Genomic DNA, 13,090 nt, shown 5'->3' with positions numbered 1-13,090 from the left:
CGCTAACTGAGGAGTGGTCAGGGCCCGTCGCTAACTGAGGAGGGGTCAGGGCCCGTCGCTGACTGAGGAGGGGTCAGGGCCCGTCGCTGACTGAGGAGGGCTCAGGGCCCGTCGCTGACTGAGGAGGGCTCAGGGCCCGTCGCTGACTGAGGAGGTCTCAGGGCCCGTCGCTTACTGAGGAGGGGTCAGGGCCCGCCGCTGACTGAGGAGGGTGCAGGGCCCGTCGCTAACTGAGGAGTCAGGGCCCATATCTGACTGAGGAGGGGTCATGGCCCGCCGCTGACTGAGGAGGGGTCAGGGCTCGCCGCTGACTGAGGAGGGGTCAGGGCACGTCGCTGACTGAGGAGGAGTCAGGGTCCGTTGCTGACTGAGGAGGGGTCAGGGCCCGTCGCTAACTGAGGAGGGATCTCTGGAGTAAAACAAAAAAAGACGCAAAAGATTCAGCAGTGGACAAGTATTGTACCGGATCCAATAACAACACTCTGTGGAGATGTGGAAATAATATCCGGACTTGTTTACCTTTGGACTGAGACTGTGGAAGTTGATCTGGGAATAGCTGACTGCGTGCAGCGGAAAAACACTTTAGCTAACGTTAACTGAGCTGAGAACAACCGGGGCCCAGAGACATTATAGTGACCTGCTAGGCTCCGTGCGAATCGAGGGACTTGATGAATTATGTCTGCCGCAAGCCTTGACCCTCAGGTAGGCAAGACTGACGTTAACTAGCTAACATTAGCTAGCTCTTTACGTTTCAGACTTATTTTATGTCTACCGTTAAGCTAGCCAACGCTTTTATTTTGCCAGGGAGTTTGTTGTCAAGCAAGCCAAGTTGCATAGGTTGATACATTGTTTTTGAGGGAAAACAAGCTATTTGCTAGTGAACATTAGCTTGCTAGCCAACTTGTTAAGAAATCCGGTGTTTAACGTTAACTAACCTCGTAAAGTCACATGTAAATGGGTCATTGGTTAACATTTGAAGTTGGCTAAATGTGTAACGAGCCAAATCTAGCTTGGAAGCTAGCCATCTTGCAACGTTTGCGTTGCTTGATTGTAAACTACAGCTAGCTAGTTAGTCATAGTAGGCGTTTAGCCGGGAGGCTAACCAGCAGATGGGATTCTCCCATAGTGTTACACAGCCACAACTTTTAACTAGCTAATGTTAGCCTTATGATGGCTAACTAACCGGTCAGCTAATGCTAGTTAAGTTAGCATATCAGTTGGCTACTTAGTTATCTAGTCCATGTTTGGTGAAGCTCCCTTTGAAAGCCTAACATGTATGTTTGTTTCCCCCGGGCATGATGCAGAGGTCAAAGGGACATGCATCTAAAGGTAAGAATAATTGCATTTCACATAGGCCTGTTTGTTTGAAAAGCCTATCTCTGTCCTGAATTAAACTGCCATGTAGATACTCTTAGAAAAAAAGATTATACCTAGAACCTAAAAGGCTTCTTCGGCTGTTCCTGCGGGGGAACGCTTTAAAGAATCCTTTTGGGTCCATATAGAATCCCTTTGGGTCCATATAGAATCCCTTTGAGTCCATATAGAAACCCTTTGGGTCCATTTAGAATCCCTTTGGGTCCATATATAATCCCTTTGGGTCCATATAGAATCCCTTTGTGTCCATATAGAATCCCTTTGGGTCCATATAGAATCCCTTTGTGTCCATATAGAATCCCTTTGTGTCCATATATAATCCCTTTGTGTCCATATATAATCCCTTTGGGTCCATATAGAATCCCTTTGTGTCCATATATAATCCCTTTGGGTCCATATAGAATCATTTTGGGTCCATTTAGAATCCCTTTGTGTCCATATATAATTCCTTTGGATCCATATATAATCCCTTTGGGTCCATATATAATCCATTTGGGTCCATATAGAATCCCTTTGGGTCCATATAGAACACTTTCCTCAGAGGGTTCTCCCACAAAGACAGCCTAAATGAGGGGCACAACGGTCTAAGGCACTGCATCTCAGTGCTAGAGGCATCACTACAGACCCTGGTTTGATTCCAGGCTGTATCACAACCGGCCGTGATTGGGAGTCCCATAGGGCGGTGCACAATTGGCCCATCGTCGTTAGTGTTTGGCCGGGGTAGGCCGTCATTGTAAATAAGAATTTGTTCTTAACTGACTTGCCTAGTTAAATAAAAAATAAGGTGACAGATGATCTTTAGTCAACTGCACCAAGTTACAGCTTTCCCCCTACATGAAATGTATCTGATCTAGACAGTGTAGGGCGCGATCTAGAGATACTTTTGATTGTGTTGTGTATGTGGACAGCTGCTCGTCACACATTTCCTTCCAAAATCATTGTAATTCATATGGAGTTGGGCCCCCCTTTGCTGCTATAACAGCCTTCACTCTTCTGGGAAGGCTTTCCACTAGATGTTGAAACATTGCAGCTGGGACTTGCTTCCATTCAGCCACAAGAGGTCGGGCACTGATGTTGTGGGATTAGGCCTGGCTCGCAATCAGCGTTCCAATTCATCCCAAAGGTGTTCGAAAGGATTGAGGGCAGGGCTTTGTGCAGGCCAGTCAAGTTTTTACACACTGATTTAGACAAACCATTTCTGTATGGACCTCGCTTTGTACACGGGGCATTGTCATGCTGAAACAGGAAAAGGCCTTCCCCATACTGTTGCCATAAAGTTGGAAGCACAGAATCATCTAGAATGGCATTGTATGCTGTGGCATTAAGATTTCCCTTCACTGGAAATAAAGGGCTTAGCCCGAACCATGAAAAACAGCCCCAGACCATTATTCCTCGTCCACCAAACTTTACAGTTGGCACTGTTCATTGGGACAGGTAGCGCTCTCCTGGCATCCGCCAAACCCAGATTCCTCTGTTGGACTGACAGATGGGGAAGCGTGATTCATCACCACACATACTTATGTCTATATATAGTGTAGTTTGGATAGTCTTGTACCTTTTGCATGTCAGTTAGCTAAATAAAGGATAAAAAAAACTAATCTACATAATTTGTTTGGTCTGAATTAGTGAAAAAAAATGCAATACTTTCTGGATGAGTTGACTTTGACATGGACACTTAGACAGGAGAGATTTATGAAGAACATATCCCCCACACACACACACATTTAGTGACTGATTATGTTGTTGTGACTAGCCTCTAATTGCGTGTTAGACATTGAGAGGCTGGCAGAACAGGCAGGTAGTGACGCACAGCACGGGCCTTGAGGTCACAGCCTGATTCACTTCCAGGTTACTACTTGTTTCCCAGCAAGGGCCAGAGAGGTATCCTACGAAGCAGGTTTGAGGAGTTAGCGAGGTAACTTCGGTCTAGTGAGTTCAGCTCAAATATTCAGTCATATGAATGTGGCTGACTTTCTAGCTAGAGCAATTTCTATGGCAACAAATCCTTCAGAACTATCCTGCTCCAGTGCAGACTAGCTCAAGGCTAACTCCCCTGAATGAAGTGACTGTGCTGCAGGTTGGGGACCAGTCAAATCAGATTCCTTCCCTCTAGCAAAGATTGAGTAGTCATCCACTTCATTTGAGGAAGACGACTGATTAAATATTTAATGAAATGTTTTTGTGGAGAAAAATTGTAATGTGAAAATATTACACATTTAGTAATTACAATGCATTTTAAACGTCATGCATTGTATGTCGGAGTGGGGAAATAAAGTTGCTTGTGCATTGATAAGCACACCAAAGACGACCAATAAGTAACAAAATAAAGACCGCACTTCTAAAATCCTATTTCGTGGGAGCTGGCGTAGCCTACATGCGTATCCCCTTGGTGTCTGAGCTGAGTGACAGTGTTAAGAAAGGCTACCTTGACCACTAAGCACACTTCAAAATGCCCTTCACCTAACTCACCTGTTATTGTTGAGAAAGGAATCCTTCCTCACTCTTTCTGTCCAAAATTCTAACTATTGGGTGTTGTTGTTTCAGTGTAAAATGGTTCACTGCATCCGAAGGAGACTGTCCACGACAATGACTTTGAGCCGTACCTCACTGGCCAATCAACCCAGGTGCGTGACTGGCCGCAGGTGATAATGCTGTCCAGTCTTTTACGGAATAATGTTTACAGTTTCTTATTATTCAATATCTGCACAGCCTTTTTATGACTTTGAATTTGCGCGGCAGTGTTTTGTGTTGAATCTGCAGTTGGTAAGAGTTAAGTTACTCTCCATTTGTATAAATAGTTTTCAGTGATGGGTTGGTCTTTTATATAAGGTCTTAAATCTGTGAATCAAGGTTTCACATTTCCCTAACGTAGGCTAGGCCTCTCAAATTAAAATCTGGACCTCAAAGCAATTTTGACGCCGCTAATGATGCCACTAATGTCAAAAGTGACTTTTCGTTGCATGTTAGGAAAACTTACGCAGCAGGTTAGGAGAATTAACGTAGCAGGTTAGGAGAATTTGGTTATGGTTAGGAAAATGATTTACGAAAATGCAAAAATTCTCCCCCACCTGATTCGAACGTGCAACTTTTGATATCACTTTGACCTTAGCTGCATCCCTTCTAGAAATTACCCCTCGAAGCCATATCCAGTGCTTTTAAAAAATAATTTCCCTCTAATCAGGGACTGATTCAGACCTGGGAGACGAGGCATTTATTATCAGGTAAAAACAGAGAGGAAGAGGCGACATGAGTGATAACCGGTCCAAAAATCTTTTCTCCAGCTGGTGGCATTTTGTTCACCAAGCGATGAGTTTTTGTATGGAGGTCAGTGTCGAATTTGGGTGAATGGGTTATATGATCGAATCATGGTTTCGTAATGATTAGGTTGTTATGAGTGTACTAGTATAAGTAGGACACGTCAACTTTGAGAAAAAACACTATATCGGTGTTATGCCTGGTCATCACTAGTTACCACAGCAACAAAATCATCAATCCTGCCTATTTAATCCATTTAGAGATTATTATTTAATCCATTTTAGAATAAGGCTGTAACGTAACAAAGTAAAGGGGTCTGTATATGGTGGAGATTATTATTTAATCCATTTTAGAATAAGGCTGTAACGTAACAAAGTGAAGGGGTCTGTATATGGTTGAGATTATTATTTAATCCATTTAGAATAAGGCTGTAACGTAACAAAGTGAAGGGGTCTGTATATGGTTGAGATTATTATTTAATCCATTTTAGAATAAGTGTAAGGGCGTTCGTCTGTAGGAGGAGGAGAAGCGGACCAAAGCGCAGCGTGGTGGTTATTCATATTTTAATAAATCACTACACATGAACAAACTAACGAAAACAAGAAATGTGAGAACGCAAAACAGTCCTATCCTGTGACGACAAACACAGTGACAGGAACAATCACCCACAAACACACAGTGAAACCCAGGCTACCTAAGTATGATTCTCAGAGACAACTAATGACACCTGCCTCTGATTGAGAACCATACTAGGCCGAAAACATAGAAATGCCCCAAAACATAGAAAAACAAACAGACTGCCCACCCAACTCACGCCCTGACCATACTAAATAAATACAAAACAACAGAAATAGAGGTCAGAACGTGACAGTACCCCCCCCCCCAAAGGTGCGGACTCCGGCCGCAAAACCTTGACCTATAGGGGAGGGTCTGGGTGGGCGTCTGTCCGTGGTGGCGGCTCTGGCGCGGGACGCGGACCCCACTTCACCATTGTCTTAGTCCGCCTTATTGTCCGCCTCCCTGGCTTACTCACCATGGCCACCCCTCTCAATGACCCCACTGGACAGAGGGGCTGCTCGGGACAGAGGGGCAGCTCGGGACAGAGGTGAAGCAGCTGCTCGGGACAGAGGGACAACTGCTCGGGACAGAGGGGCAGCTGCTCGGGACAGAGGGGCGATAGCAGCTCGGGACAGAGGGGCGGCAGCTGCTCGGGACAGAGGGGCGGCAGCTGCTCGGGACAGAGGGACAGCTGCTCGGGACAGAGGGACAGCTGCTCGGGACAGAGGGGCGGCAGCAGCTTGGGACAGAGGGGCGACAGCTGCTCTGGACAGAGGGGCAGCTGCTCGGGCGGCCCCTGGCTGACTGACGGCACTGGCGGCCCCTGGCTTACTGGCGGCCCCTGGCTGACTGGCGGCCCCTGGCTGACTGGCGGCCCCTGGCTGACTGGCGGCCCCTGGCTGACTGGCGGCCCCTGGCTTACTGGTGGCCCCTGGATGACTGGCGGCACTGGCGGCCCCTGGCTGACTGGCGGCACTGGCGGCCCCTGGCTGACTGGCGGCACTGGCGGCCCCTGGCTGACTGGCGGCACCTGGCTGACTGGCGGCACTGGCGGCCCCTGGCTGACGGGCGGCACTGGCGGCCCCTGGCAGACGGGCGGCACTGGCGGCTCCTGGCAGACGGGCGGCACTGGCGGCTCCTGGCAGACGGGCGGCGCTGGGCAGACGGGCAGCACTGGCGGCGCTGGGCAGACGGGCAGCACTGGCGGCGCTGGGCAGACGGGCAGCACTGGCGGCGCTGGGCAGACGGGCAGCACTGGCGGCGCTGGGCAGACGGGCAGCACTGGCGGCGCTGGGCAGACGGGCAGCACTGGCGGCGCTGGGCAGACGGGCAGCACTGGCGGCGCTGGGCAGACGGGCAGCACTGGCGGCGCTGGGCAGACGGGCAGCACTGGCGGCGCTGGGCAGACGGGCAGCACTGGCGGCGCTGGGCAGACGGGCAGCACTGGCGGCGCTGGGCAGACGGGCGGCACTGGGCAGACGGGCGGCACTGGGCAGACGGGCGGCACTGGCGGCGCTGGGCAGACGGGCGGCACTGGCGGCGCTGGGCAGACGGGCGGCACTGGCGGCGCTGGGCAGACGGGCGGCACTGGCGGCGCTGGGCAGACGGGCGGCACTGGCGGCGCTGGGCAGACGGGCGGCACTGGCGGCGCTGGGCAGACGGGCGGCACTGGCGGCGCTGGGCAGACGGGCGGCACTGGCGGCGCTGGGCAGACGGGCGGCACTGGCGGCGCTGGGCAGACGGGCGGCACTGGCGGCGCTGGGCAGACGGGCGGCACTGGCGGCGCTGGAGAGGAGGAAGGCTCTGGAACCGCCGGACTGACGGGCGGCACTGGCGGCGCTGGGCAGACGGGCGGCGTTGGCGGCGCTGGGCTGACGAGCGGCACTGGCGGCGCTGGAGAGGAGGAAGGCTCTGGAAGCGCCGGACTGAGTAGCTCTCGTAGCGCCGAACAGGCGGGAGACTCCGGCAGCGCTGGAGAGGAGAGAGCCCCTGCAAGGATGGGCCGGAGAGACAGCCTGGTACGGGGAGCTGCCACCGGAGGGCTGGTGCGTGGAGGTGGTGACGGATAGACCGGGCCGTGCAGGCGCACTGGAGCTCTTGAGCACCGAGCCTGCCCAACCTTACCCGGTTGAATGGTCCCGGTCGCCCTGCCAGTGCGGCAAGGTGGAATAGCCCGCACTGGGCTATGCAGGCGAACCGGGGACACCGTGCGCAAGGCTGGTGCCATGTAAGCCGGCCCAAGGAGACGCACTGGAGACCAATGCGTAGAGCCGGCTTCATGGCACTTGGCTCGATGCCCACTCTAGCCCGGCCGATACGCGGAGCTGGAATGTACCGCACCGGGCCGTGCACCCGCACTGGGGACACCGTGCGCTCCACAGCATAACACGGTGCCTGCCCGGTCTCTCTAGCCCCCCGGTAACCACAGGAAGTTGGCTCAGGTCTCCTACCTGGCGTAGCCATACTTCCTGTTAGCCCCCCCCCCAATACATTTTTGGGGCTGACTCCCGGGCTTCCTTGCCAACCGTGTTCCCTCATATCGCCGGCTCCTCTCTCCGGCTGCCTCTGCTCTCCTCGCTGCCTCCACCTGTTCCCATGGAAGGCGATCCTTTCCCGCCAGGATCTCCTCCCATGTGTAGCAACCCTTGCCGTCCAACACGTCATCCCAAGTCCATTCCTCCTTGTGCCGCTGTTGCCCGTTACCACGCCGCTTGGTCCTGTTGCGGTGGGTGATTCTGTAAGGGCGTTCGTCTGTAGGAGGAGGAGAAGCGGACCAAAGCGCAGCGTGGTGGTTATTCATATTTTAATAAATCACTACACATGAACAAACTAACGAAAACAAGAAATGTGAGAACGCAAAACAGTCCTATCCTGTGACGACAAACACAGTGACAGGAACAATCACCCACAAACACACAGTGAAACCCAGGCTACCTAAGTATGATTCTCAATCAGAGACAACTAATGACACCTGCCTCTGATTGAGAACCATACTAGGCCGAAAACATAGAAATGCCCCAAAACATAGAAAAACAAACATAGACTGCCCACCCAACTCACGCCCTGACCATACTAAATAAATACAAAACAACAGAAATAGAGGTCAGAACGTGACAATAAGGCTGTAACGTAACAAAGTGAAGGGGTCTGTATATGGTTGAGATTATTATTTAATCCATTTAGAACAAGGCTGTAACAAAGTGGAATAAGTCGAGGTGTGAATACTTTCTGAAGGCACTGTATATTGTCCACCACCTGAGGAAGTGGGAACTCTAAATATGATACTTTCTGAAGGCACTGTATATTGTCCACCACCTGAGGAAGTGGGAACTCTAAATATGATACTTTCTGTAGGCACTGTATATTGTCCACCACCTGAGGAAGTGGGAACTCTAAATATGATATTTCTGAAGGCACGGTATGTTATCCACCACCTGAGGAAGTGCGAACTCTAAATATGATACTTTCTGAAGGCACGGTATATTGTCCACCACCTGAGGAAGTGGGAACTCTAAATATGATATTTTCTGAAGGCACGGTATATTATCCACCACCTGAGGAAGTGGGAACTCTAAATATGATATTGTTGCTATATTGCCATGTCGGCTAATTGATTAATCAATCAGTAAATGTATGCTAATGTCCTACAAAACCTTTCCAGCACCAGGGGTTAGGGGTTAGGGGTTAGGGGGTTAGGGGTTAGGCGGTAGGGGTTAGGGGTTAGGGGGTAGGGTTTAGAGGTAAGGGGTTAGGGGGTAGGGGTTAGCGGTTAGGGGATTAGGGGATTAGGGGGTAGGGGGTAGGGGTTAGGGGTTAGGGGGTATGGGTTAGGGGTTAGGGGGTAGTGGTTAGGGGGTAGGGGTTAGGGGGTAGGGGGTAGGGGTTATGGGTTAGGGGGTAGGGGGTAGATGTTAGGGGGTAGGGGGTAGGGGTAGGGGTTAGGGGTTAGGGGGTAGGCTACTTGATGTAGGCCTATTCTCTGCAAATGGCTCGCTGTGCTGCGAGAGCGTATCGAAACCATACTACAGCCTACTCTGGTTGTAAAGTCGTGGCATGAACTCCATAATAAGAGATAAAGAAATTACCCAGAGAAAGTTGTGACACTCCTCTCTGTAAGTACAACAACAGTAATTGCTTTGGAAACTGTATTTTCTCCCCGCAATTGCTTTTTTGAGCAATGGTCATATGCTTGTGCATTTCTCAGAATATATCTCTCCATCCTCCGTGTGCACAGTCGGGAGAGGGAGTGAGAGTGGCTCTCACACAGCATCTGACAGCGAAACCGGGACATGCAAATACTGCAAACAGGGATCAACGTAATGCATAGGCTATTTCTGTTGACCAAATAAGGGTTTTAGAACAATCTACAGGAACGTACCACGTACACAAAATACTTCTATAACAGAAAGACCGGTGTCTGTAGTTTTCTTTTTATCGCCCCAGCTCCAGCCTTACATTTTACAGTTGGTTTTCACAGTGGAGTGGACATTCTAGGTGGATAATACAATTATACATTTGCTTTATGATTTGTGTGTGACCCTAGGATGGCAACACATATATATTCTAAATGATTTCAAAATGGGTCTTTCTCCATTCTGATTGGTTTATACTGTTCAACTTCAACCTAAAATAATTTCCTGCATTTCCATCAATTTCTGCATTTCCTGCCCTCATTTGAGATAATTTCCACACTGCCACGATATGGGAAAAAATACTAGGCTTTATTTTTAATCAAATGTTGTAATTGCAATTTGACTTGTGATTCATAGCAAAACACTTGGGTGACCTGTTGGAATCATGGAAATATAATGATTATTATAAATCTGTAGTGAGAATATAATAGTGGACACTTTGAACACAGTGTTGTTTGGCATGACAATGAATGAAAATGCCAGGGAGGACTTATTGTAACAGGGTAGGAACCAAAGTGTAGACAAGGGTTTCCTAGGGGACCCTATAATATTTGGCTACATTGAATGTGGCTCTATTCAGCTGTACCTGCGCCACAACTCCTGGATGTTTCATCCTATAACTTGTTCTATATCTTTTTAAATAGTGAGCCAACATGTTTTCATCACTTTTATTTCCCTGACTGATCAGAACTCATTTTGTCCTGCTCTCTCTTGTCTCTATGCAGAAGACATGTAGTGAGCAATATGTGTGGAACATCAAATCGCAACACAATCACAGTGTTGAATGGCAATACATATAGAACTTGCACCGAAGCATAATATTGTATTTTGAGGTCCCTGGCAATTCCCAGACCTATATTTTTCCCCATTTACTAGCTGAGTGTTTTGTGAACAACTGTTTATTAGTGTTGAATAATGTTAAGCAAACACCAAAAGACACATGAAACATATTTTTACATCACTGTCATAGATGAGTTATGTCATTGTTCTACCTCCACAGAGCAACAGCTACCAGTCCATGACTGACCCCTTCCTGTCCAGCTACTATGCCCCCTCCATCGGCTTCCCCTACCCCCTCACCGAGGCCCCTTGGTCCACCGGCGGAGACCCCCCCCATTCCTTACCTCACCCCCTACGGACCCTTGAGCAATGGAGACCACCACAGTATTTACCCCCATCGTTTTAACTTTTTCCCTGAGAACCCCACCATCTCCACCTGAGGCACCAGTGGCTCCCAGGGCCAGCAGACTCAGAGCTCATACGGGGGTAGCTATAGCTACCCTCCCAGCTCCCTGGGGGCACCCTGGTGCCTGACAGCCAGACAGGCTTCCACAGCGACACCATCAACAAAGCTCCACGCATGAACAGCCTGGAGCAGGGCATGGTGGGCCTAAAAATCGGCATCACAGGCCAGGGGTCAGGGGACAAGGCTGTGGGCTCTGTGATTGGTGGACCGCCGGCGGTGGCGCAGGGGAACGGGGGTACGCCCATCGGTATGCCCCTGCCCAAGCCCACCTCATGAGCGGCCATTGCCAATAAACCGGCCAAGCCCCAGCAGCTGAAGGCCAAGATGAAACCAGGCATGTCCAGCCCTGGGGGAGCCCTGCCCCCTCCACCCATCAAACACAACATGGACATTGGCACCTGGGACAACGAGGGGCCTGTGAATAAAGTGGCCCAAGCCCCCATGCAGCAGAACCCTATGCAGCCCCCTCCCCAGCCCCTGGTGCAGGAGCAGATACAGCCCATGGCCTTACAGCACCAGCACCACCAGCCCCCTCAACCCTACCAGAACCACACCCAAACCCCACCACCCCAGACCCGCTGGGTTGCACCGAGCAACTGTCATTTCGGCTACGGGCAGATAGGGGCCGGAATGGATGGTGGCAGTATGATTGCCGTAGTTGCCGGGGTAACGGTGCCTCCCTCGGTCCTGCCAGTATGGTACCTGGTGGAGCAGAGAACCACCCGGTGCTGGAGAAGCTGCGTGCAGCTCACAGCTACAACCCCAAGGAGTTTGAGTGGAACCTGAAGAACGGCCGTGTGTTCATCATCAAGAGCTTCTCTGTGGACGACATCCACTGCTCCATCAAGTACTCCAACTGGTGCAGCACCGAGCACGGCAACAAGCGTCTGGACGGGGCCTTCCGGGGCCTCAACTTCAAGGGACCCGTCTACCTGCTGTTCAGTGTCAACGGCAGTGGCCACTTCTGTGGCGTGGCAGAGATGCGCTCGCCCGTGGACTACGGCACTAGCGCTGGCGTGTGGGCGCAGGACAAGTGGAAGGGTAAGTTTGACGTGGACTGGCTGTTTGTGAAGGACGTGCCCAACAGCCAGCTGCGCCACATCCGCCTTGAGAACAACGACAACAAGCCGGTGACCAACTCCCGGGACACCCAGGAAGTCCCTCTGGAGAAGGCCAAGCAGGTGCTGAAGATCATCAAGCACACCACCGCCATCTTCGATGACTTCTCCCACTATGAGAAGAGGCAGGAGGAGGAGGTGGGTTAGATACACTGGTCTGGTTAAGTCCATCCACTCCGGATGCTAAACAACCTCTCATAAAGTTGGATTGATGTTTACCTGTTTCAAAGGCTGTCATCTGAAACAGGTAAAAGACATTTGATTAATTGACATTGTTTTGTCGTTTGTCATCTTGGTGAATATGAAATGGTATGCCTATCATGATCCGTTTAGAGCCTATCGTATCCCTTCAACAGATGTCCATAAGAAGTTGTTTTATATACTGCCACCTCTTCTTCTCTCCCTCTACTCCTGCTGTCAGGTGTTTGAGCCACCTGCACCCATCCAGAACCGAACTTGACTGGATCAGGTACCAGCTTCCCTTAACTGGGATCACTTTTTGGTGACTGTTGTGGTTTACATTTATTTATTGGAGTGTTATTTAATGGATACTAATTCAATGTTATTCATGTCCTTCTCTTGTCTCCCCACAGGAGTGCCAAAACAGGAGAAGACAGTAGAAGACATTTATCCCTGGCTTGATCAACATTTACACCAGGACTTTGATTTAAAAGACAGAGGAATTCAGAATTTATTTTAAAAAATAAGTCATTTTTTTTTATATTTAATCGTGGTGAATTTCTGCCACCACCGTTAAGACTTGCGCTTTGTGCTCCAGGTACCACCCACCACCTCTTGTGCCTCTTGGATAACAAGCTGATTTAATGTACTACCTAGCCACTGTTTTAGTTCTGATTTTTACGTTCTCTCCGTCATGTACTCTTTCTCGTCAGACTGGGTTGGTTTGGACCTTTCCTGCCCCCTTCCTCCCTTCTCTTGCTCAAATTGAATCAGGGTTTGACAGCACCAAGGAGAAGAGAATGTCTGCCACTTTATATTTCTGTACAATCAGGAGCTGCCGTGTCCTGCTCCTGTTTGTCCATTAGGGGGTGGTGTTGCCATGCTTCAGAGGTTTAACTGTGCCTACAGGGTTGGAGGATACCAAAGGCAACATTTTCGGACTTGGA

General features: G+C 50.2%; 1 pseudogene; it reads left to right on the top strand.

Annotated features, from left to right (window-relative positions):
• The first annotated feature begins 675 nt into the window (after positions 1-675).
• LOC110508206 lies at positions 676-12,424 on the top strand (annotated as a pseudogene).
• The last annotated feature ends 666 nt before the right edge of the window (positions 12,425-13,090 follow it).

Source organism: Oncorhynchus mykiss, chromosome 28 (assembly GCF_013265735.2).
Source record: "Oncorhynchus mykiss isolate Arlee chromosome 28, USDA_OmykA_1.1, whole genome shotgun sequence".
Classification (NCBI taxonomy): Eukaryota; Metazoa; Chordata; class Actinopteri; order Salmoniformes; family Salmonidae; genus Oncorhynchus; species Oncorhynchus mykiss.
The sequence above is the reverse complement of the archived record's forward strand: the minus strand, read 5'-3'. Positions and strand labels throughout refer to the sequence as shown.